The following is a 9,914-nucleotide window of genomic DNA, read 5'->3' on the forward strand; positions in this document are numbered from 1 at the left end:
ACAAGCGATTTCCATTCATTCCTCCCACGGGTATTCAGGTGAGTATCCTAGTGGTCAAATGAGAATATATTACCTGGAGATGTTTAATCCCTTCTGATATAAGAATTTTACCTTGCATATATAAATCAAAGTTCATGGATCAGAGAATCAGAGACTGAAACTCACATATCTTATTTTCTAGGCCAGCAGATCTAAATCATTATTACTTTTACATTATTTTATAAAAAGCGTAACAGTTTCAACAGCAATGTGTTAGGTCAAATTCTGTAGCTTTATTGGCAAGGACAGCAAATTAATAGTAAATCACCATTCAAAACACTGAACTAGGCAGGAAGTAGATTCATATTTGAAGTGACTATACCAAACATTTCAACTGCTTTACAAGATTAATGCTTTAAAAGTATCAAAGGCTTAATGGTAAATTGCAATGACACTGTTCAGTAGTTTTAAAAGGCATACTGTTGAAACCTAGTTCCCTTACTCCTGTTCAAGCATTTTAATCCTGAAATATTATACCTCTGAAGCAGCCTTAGAAGAAACCTAACAATTTTATGTATGAGCATGTCGTGGTTTAAACCCCAGACCACCTGAAATAACAGAAAAAGTAGGGAGGTTTCTTCACAGATTTATGTTGGAATCTCATGAAACGTGATCAGCACATCCTACATTTCTACATTCACGAGGCTACATAAAATCTTACCAATTTTCAAAGCTGTTCAGCTTAACCAATATGGACATGAAAACAGTTCCACAGTCAGTATTAAAGCATGGATTTTAGATATAGTTCAAGAACAACTTTGGCCAAAAAAAAAAAAATCAAAAAAAAACCCCACCAAGTCCCAGAAGGATTAAAAAACATCAGCAGCACCTGGATCTGAGAGTTTCTTCAAATTATAGTTCCTGTAGTTTTTTCTGTTATTAGCACATTAAACCAGTATGAGAATACTTTCCTTATCAAATTAATTGGGGTCACATTACCCACTTCCCCTGCACCAAGAATCTTTAAACTGATTTAAACTGATCATTTAAACATTTAAACTGATTTAACTTCCCATTTTCCCTTCTGAGCAGTATAAGTATATGGATATGAAACAGTGGAAGTCTGGAAAGCCATCTGAGGCTGAAGTACACACAGGTTGAAGGAAACAAGGAAGTTTCATGCAGTTTATGTCAGCTGCAATAGCCTGGAACATTACAAACAAGTGCTAGCCAAAAGCTTTAATGTTCAACTCTATATAAATGCAACAACTTTGGCATTTAGCTCAATAAACACCACACTGTCCAGATTCTACTGGTGAAGGTACTTCAAGTGGTCGTCATTCACACTTAGCTTGATACACCTCTGACATATAGGGTGGCACAGAAAAAAAGTGTTAGATGAGCACAATAACTCACTTGTTCCAGTTGAACACTGCATACATTTCTATCTCATGTGAAATAAATAGTGCAACACAGGTACCACATTCTGCCCATTCACAGCTGCAGCCTCAGTTGCCATCTGCCTTTCATCCTTGTTTCCCACATCCCTGGCAGTTACATATGTTATGGAAATTTTTTTTTAGCAACATGTCCTTTTATACATTTGCCACTGCCTAACTCCATGCTCTGTCAGCTATGCTCAACTGAACAGACATCCTAACAGAGACAGAAATCACTTGTGAACAGTGGAAATAAAACCACTGATGTTATCCCTCTACACTAGTGCGTTCGCTTAGCAAGAACAACACAGGAATTCCTGGGAACCATCCCTTATAACTTGATCACAATTTTGTTAGCGAAGGCTGAAGTGTGGATTTATCAGTATCTTTGAAGGGCTCTTTGAATTTTGGCATGACAGTCATCTTGCCTTCCTCCTGCGTACTGATAACTATTCTACATAGCTTTCAGTAACTTTTATTTGAAGATGGATGCACACATGTCAGTGCAAAGGGGACATTAAAAAGCTTTCTTCTTGCCCTGATCAACATCTTAACAAAAAGAACCTATACATTATGGGTTCCATACCTGTACAACCATATATGGTGCCATTGTATAATAAAACTTGCAGGGATTTTCTGGTTTAGTCACACTAGTTACGGAGAAAACATTCTAGCATCTATTAACATTTTGACGTTTCTGGGTTACTTGTTAACAACTTGTTACCTTGATCCCAAAACACACAACTTTGCCTGTTGAAACAAATTACCTGTGAAAGTCAAGAGACCCGCCTTCCACAGAACCTACATGCAAAATGACCTATTATGATATTTATTTACCTGGGCTAACCATTTATCATTGTTTAGCGCTAATACTATTGAAATCATTTCAGTTGCAACTTCAGTAAAATAAACTAAAGCCTGAGTCCTCTGTAACAATTTCATTAACATATATGAAATACACCCTTGCATCTGGTCACAGCATAGCTCAATAGATTTTGGTATTAAGAACTTCAAGCATATTTTTTTTCGAATCACCCACTCTGCCAAATTTCTATAAATTCAAACTCAAATGTGAATTAAACGTTATCAATCCCTGCTTGAGTCACAAAGTTAAACCAAACAAATATTTAAGTCCAGATATAAGAATAAGCCTTCTCATTTTGCAAAAATGTACTCTCATTTAACTACGGTTTTAGAGAATTGTCTAATAGGTCATTATAAAATGAGCTACACATGTAAAAACATGGACATAATGCTCTATATGAAATGAAGGCTATGCTAACTGAATAGACTTTAGGTCCTGGGCCTCAAATCCAGGAAACCATGACTGCTTTAGCCCTGCTTTATCTGTGATCTCCCTAACACATTTCAGGTTAATCAAGTGTTTGTATGCTTTACTAGATCAGGGTGCTCAGATTTCCTTTTTGTTACTGAGTTTAAACACAGCCCATGATGTTGCCTAGGGGATAGCAGGGTGGAGCCCTCGCTTTCTGACCACATCAATGAAGTGTGAAATCTGCCATATTTACACATAAAAATCTCACAATGAAAATTATATCAGGACTACAGACTGTTCTTCAACCTGGTTTTCAAAATGATAAATTAGGAAATTATTTTTATAATTAAATATTCCACCCACAAGGACATTATTAGAATTTCATGCAATTATTGGGTTCGGGTGAAGACTTGGCTCCATACCAGACCAGTAACAGAACTCCCAACAGTGAAATTGCATTATGTTACATTAACTGGGCTACTTCCTAAGAATACAATTCTGCCTACAAATAATAATGATGTCTTACTCATCGTATGGTCTGTTAAGACTTCTTTTGGCCCACTTTACTGCTTGTAGATTTTCAACCCTGAAACATCTGTGTGAAGGTCCACTGTCAACTATTGGAAAGTCATGTTACTTTACAGAGCACCTACACAGTAATTTTCAAAACCAGTAAAAGCTCGTAGGAGCTCGTAGGATCCTTCACAGTGAGGCTGAAAGCGGCAATCTATTTATGACTGGCAGATGGAGAGGAGGAAAGATTGTGAATCCTAGAAGGATGCAACAGCCAGGACTTTGAAGCATTCTATGAAATCTTACAACCAGAAGTTTTTCATAAACAAGGGCACAAAATACACTGAGGTTGAGTCTTGTATTATTTTAGCAGCATGGACATCAAGACCTTAGATTATTTCTAGTGAGTGATTTGAGATTCTGCAATTTGATCTACTGTGAAATTTCATAAACAGGGCAGTCCAGGAGAGAACTTATCAAAACACTACAGAATGCTGTTTAAGCTACAACAAAGAGTTAAGATTTTATCCTTCTAACATCTGAAAAAGAATGGTGACAATTAATTATTTGCCACAACAGCAGGAAATTCTAGCTTTCTGTATCATACAAGCTTAAATCACACTACAAGGCCAGACCATTTTATTGTGTGGCTGATATCCTGTTGGAAAAAGTCCAAACAATATTTCTCCTCTTAGCTCAACAAAACCATTATGTTGATTGAATCAGAGCCAATATGTGCACTCATGAGCTCTCCAGCTAAGGCAGGAGAAACCTACCTTATTTGTAATTTAGGACAGAACTACTTTTACAGGATAAGCTACAACAAGCTTCATCTTAAAGCTGCTATTTTAGGGGTTGTAAGTCCACTTAAAGCTAGCTGTCTCCAAATAAAGTTTTGTTCTAATTCTGCAGACAAGATAAACCTTTCCACAGAAAATTTGGTGGAGAAAAAGTAACACTATCATCTCTGATTGGGAGAAAAAAAAAGAATAATGGCTTTAGATATTTATTAGTAATTTCTAAAATCTCTGAAGGAAGTAGTTTGATTATTCTGGCTGAGCTATCTGAAAGAAACCTACTAGATTTCAACATTTACTGCTATATTCCCATTTCCAATTCAAATACACAGTTAAGATTTCTTTAGTTCTTCACTCTGAGTGCATACCTGCAATCCTGAAGGCCAGCTCTACTTGGGATAGCACAGGAACTCTTGTTAAATTGCCATTTGCTACTGTTCAAGCCAACAGAAATGTTGTCTTAAAGCAGAATCGAACCACAGATTCTTTCATACTCTGTTAATATAAATGCTATCAATGCCTGTCTTCACACGACCGGCCATTTTATGTCACTACAAGTAAATAAATGCTAAAACAAAAACAAAGTCATAAACATACACTGAGATAATTACATCAACACACCTTACTGGTGGTCACACACTATTTCAACAAACTTACTAGATAAAATACTAACATGATAGTATATGGCTTTTCAACTAAACCAGAGTCACAAAAAACCTTGTAAACTATCCCCCCCCCCCCAAAAAAAAAAATGCTATTCCTTTATCTAAACACTAATGAGCTTCAGGAAGCTTACACAATTTTCAAACTTCTGACTCTCACAGGACACCTCCACATCTCTCAGATGGAGAGATTAACAACTAATCCACTAATCCACTAGTTTCATATCAATCCTCTGCAGAGGTCCTTATAGAAAAATCCAGGCATGGAGTTCTACAGCTTCATTATCTGAAGATAATGAGCAAACTCATTCTGTGAAGCCCATGTTCTCCTACTTAGAAGAAACAGTTTGACACTGGAGTATTTTATGGAGTACAGACTTCCCCTAAGTGTGCATAGTAAAATTAATGTCCAATAAACACACAGAAGAGAATAGTGCATAAGCCACTAAAATTACTTTCTGCCTTAAAAAAAAAAAAAACCACAAAAAAAACCAAACCAAAACAAAACAAAACAAAAACCACCGTGAAAAAACAAAATGAACAAGCTTTAGTGAACCAAAGGCTTTATATACTTTAGAATATGAAAATAACCTGTAAACAGCATTAAGAGAACATTCTAGTAAAACATGGCAGTGGTCTTGCTAGGATTTTTTAATACCTTTCATAAGACCCGAGTTAGGTGTCTTTATTTATGTATTAGAATAAATAGGAAAATAAGCTGTTAAATACAGCATTAAAAATAAACAGTTTTTACTCTGTATGCCCTATGATAAATATTAGGCTGCAGCAAGGCAGGTACTCTTAACAGACATTCATCAACTAATATAATGATAACTCATGTTGTATATTACATATTCATAAATGTTTGGCACTTGATTTACACATTGTTACAGAAGTAACATGAAAACACTAACCACGGACACTGTGAGCCTAGATATTTTGGTGACAGTAGAAATTAAATACATCAAATCAGCTTATGCATCCACCCTATGTGCTAAACTGATGAATATACTGGTATTCTCATACTAGCTTTTGCTTATTTTGTCAGCTTTAATAACTTACCTTCAAGTATTAAAACAGGCTTCCACTTGTATTTAAGTCTGTAGTATACAGAGGTCCCAATTTTAGTTATTTTTAGCCACCTTAAGATCATCTAGTTCCAACCCCCCTGCCATGGGCAGGGACACCTCACACTAAACCATCTCACCCAAGGCTTCATCCAACCTGGCACTGAACACTGCCAGGGATGGAGCATTCACAACCTCCCTGGGCAACCCATTCCAGTGCCTCACCACCCTAACAGGAAAGAACTTCTTCCTTATATCCAATCTAAACTTCCCCTGTTTAAGTTTGAACCCGTTAACCCTTGTCCTGTCACTACAATCCCTAATGAAGAGTCCCTCCCAAGCATCCCTATAGGCCCCCTTCAGATACTGGAAGGCTGCTATGAGGTCTCCACACAGCCTTCTCTTCTCCACACTGAACAGCCCCAACTTTCTCAGCACAAGAGGTGCTCCAGTCCCCTGATCATCTTCATGGCCCTCCCCTGGACTTGTTCCAACAGTTCCATGTCCTTTTTTATGTTGAGGACACCAGAACTGCACACAGTACTCCAGGTGAGGTCTCACAAGAGCAGAGTAGAGGGGCAGGATCACCTCCTTCGACCTGCTGGTCACGCTCCTTTTGATGCAGCCCAGGATACAGTTGGCTTTCTGGGCTGCGAGCACACACTGAAGCCGGCTCATGTTCATTTTCTCATTGATCAACACCCCCAAGTCCTTCTCTGCAGGGCTGCTCTGAATCTCTTCTCTGCCCAACCTGTAGCTGTGCCTGGGATTGCTCCCACCCAGGTGTAGGACCTTACACTTGGCATGGTTAAACTTCATAAGGTTGGCATCAACACACCTCACAAGCGTGTCAAGGTCCCTCTGGATGGCATTCCTTCCCTTCAGGGTATCAACTGAACCACACAGCTTGGTGTCATTGGAAAACTTGCTGAGGGCGCACTCAATCCCGCTGTCCAGGTCACTGACAAAGATGTTGAACAAGACAGGTCCCAACACCAATCCCTGAGGGACACCACTCGTTACTGGTCTCCAGACGGACATTGAGCCATTGACCACAACTCTTCGCGTGCGGCCATCCAGCCAGTTCTTTAGCCACCGAGTGGTCCATCCATCAAATTGATGTCTCTCCAATTTAGAGACAAGGATGTTGTGTGGGACAGTGTCGAACGCTTTACACAAGTCCAGGTAGATGACATCAACTGCTCTACCCCTGTCCATCAGTTTTGTAGCCCCATCATAGAAGGCCACCAAATTGGTCAGGCAGGATTTCCCCTTAGTGAAACCATGCTGGCTGTCACCAAGCACTTGTTGCTTTTCATGTGCCTTAGCATGCCTTCCAGGAGAATCTGCTCCAACATTTTGCCAGGCACAGAGGTGAGACTGACTGGTCTGAAGTTCCCTGGGTCATCCGTTTTCCCCTTCTTGAAAATGGGGGTTATATTTCCCTTTTTCCATTTGTTGGGAACTTCACCTGACTGCCATGATTTTTCAAATATGATGGCCAGTGGCTTAGCAACTTCATTTGCCAGCTCCTTCAGGACCCACAGATGGATTTCATCAGGACCCATGGACTTGCGCACATTCAGATTTTTAAGATGGTCTCGAACCAGATCCTCTCCTACAGTGGGCCCACAAGGTCTTCATTCTCACAATCCCCACGTTTACCTTCCAAGACTTGGGTGGTGCGGTCAGAGTCTTTGCCAGTGAAGACTGAAGCAAAGAAGTCATTCAGAACCTCAGCCTTCTCCAAATCCTGCATAGCCAGTTCTCCTGAGAGCTTCCTGAGGGGGCCTACATTGTCCCTAGTCTGTTTCTTATTTGCTACGTACCTATAGAATCCCTTCCTGTTCTCTTTCATATTCCTAGCCAAGTTTAATTCTAACTGGGCCTTAGCTTTCCTAACCTTGTCCCTGGCTTCCCAGACAACATCCCTGTATTCTTCCCAGGCCTCCTGTCCTTGCTTCCACATTTTATAAGCCTCTTTTTTCCTTCTAAGTTTCCTCGGCAGCTCCTTATCCATCCAAGGAGGTCTCCTGGCCCTCCTGCTGCACTTCCTTCTGGTTGGGATGCAACACTCCTGAGCTTGTAGCAGGTGATCCTTGAATATTAACCAAGAGTCTTGGGCCTCCTTGCCCTCTAGGGCTATATCCCATGGAACCTTCCAAAGCAGGTTCCTGAAGAGGCCAAAGTCTGTTCTCTTGAAGTCCAGGGCAGTGAGCTTGCTGCACACTCTTCTCACTGTCCTGAGGATCACAAATTCGAGCATCTTGTGATCACTGCATCCAAGGCTGCCCTGGAGCATCACATTTCCAACCAGCCCTTCCCTGTTGGTGAGCACGAGGTCAAGCACAGCACCTCTCCTTGTCAGCTCCCCTGCAAGTAACAGAGGAAGTTGTCTTCCACACAATCGAGGAACCTCCTGGACTGCTTGTGCCGGGCCGTACCGTCCTTCCAACAGATGTCAGGGTGGTTGAAGTCTCCCATGAGAACAAGGGCCTGTGAGCATGAGGCTTTTCCTATCTGTCTATGGAGTGCTTCATCCGCAGGTTCTCCTTGATCAGGCGGTCTGTAACAGATTCCCACAGTAATGTCCCCCAGAGCTGTTCTCCCTTTAACCCTGACCCACAAACTCTCCGTTGACTGCTCACCTGTCCCCAGACAGAGTTCCATACTCTCCAGCCTATCCCTAACATAAAGGGCAACTCCCCCTCCCTGCCTACCAGGCCTGTCTTTTCTAAAGAGCCTGTAACCTTCCATTCCAACACTCCAGTCATAGGAGCCATCCCACCATGTTTCTGTGATGCCTATTATATCATACCCCCATAGACATGCACACATCTCTAATTCCTCTTGTTTGTTCCCCATGCTACAGGCATTTGTATAGAGGCATCTGAGCCGAGCTCCAAATGAAGCTGGCTCATTGGCTGGAGCGGCTGGAATATCTCTACATTGTTCCAAGGACACCAACACCAAGGCTGTATTCCTTGCTCCAGTTTTTCCCACTGGACTCTGCGACCTGATATTTCTGAGGTCAATCAGCAGACTGCCAGGAAAAAAGAAAAAAGTGAAGAAGGTATTGAGTACCTCAGCCTTTTCTGTTCCCATTTTCACCAAGCCCCTGCTCATCTGGCAGTGAGCCCACATTTGTCTTAATTTCCCTTTTGCTGATTATATACCTGCACATAAGCTTTGGCTTTCCTAATCCCATTTTCACACACTTGCACACTGTGTCTATATTCCACCTGGGACACCTGCTCCTGCTACTCCCTCATGTATGCTTCCTTTTTGTATTTAACTAGATAATCTTAAAGTCCTTTCCAACCCTAACTATTCTATGATTCTATAACTGTAGTCAATGCTTCCTTGTTTGCCTATGCTTGACTTTTTGCTCATTGAGATGAAGAATCCTGGAGCTTAGAGGAAACAGTCCTTGAAAATCACCAGCTCTCCTGGATCATTCTTTCCATGACCATATTTCACGGGATGCTTCCACGTTCCTCAACAAGACAAAACCTGCTCTCCTGAAGTTCAGGGTCCTGCTACTGTTTATTCCCTCCTCTTAGGATCTTGAACTCCACTATCATTGCAGGCAAAGCTACACGAAACCTTCACGTCCCTGACCAGTTCTCCCTTGTTTGTGCGTATCAGGTTTAGTAAAGAGGCTCCCCTTGTCAGCTCCTCTACCAGCTGTGTCAGGAAGCTACCAGTGCTCTCCAGAAACTACCTTGACTCCTTGTGGCCTGCTGTATTGCCCTTCCAGCAGATTCCAGGGCAGTTCAAGTCTTCCTGTGAGTCCAGGGCCTGCAAGAATAAGGCTTCTTCCAACTGCCTGAATAACGTCACATACTTCTTCCTGATCAGGTGGTCTGCAATAGATGCCCACCACAACACTGCCCACCCTGGTCTCCCTTTTTAATCTTGACTTGTTAGGTCTCAGCTAATCATTGGTCCTCAAGCAAAACTTGATGTGTTCCTTCTGCTCCCTCCCCTCATTGCTAACCCAGCCCGGGCTTAAAAAGCCTGCCAGCCATTCACTGCAGCTCCCCGGTGATGTAAGCTATCCCACCACATCTCTGCAATCCCAATTACATCATAGCCCTGCAACTGCAGACAGGTCTTGAATTTCTTCAGGATTAAGCCAAGAATCGCTTTAAAGTCTGTTTTAATTAGCACCTTTAAAA

This window comes from Pezoporus occidentalis, unplaced genomic scaffold (assembly GCF_034315485.1).
Source record: "Pezoporus occidentalis ecotype Australia unplaced genomic scaffold, CSIRO_AGI_Poc_V1 ctg173, whole genome shotgun sequence".
Lineage (NCBI taxonomy): Eukaryota > Metazoa > Chordata > Aves > Psittaciformes > Psittacidae > Pezoporus > Pezoporus occidentalis.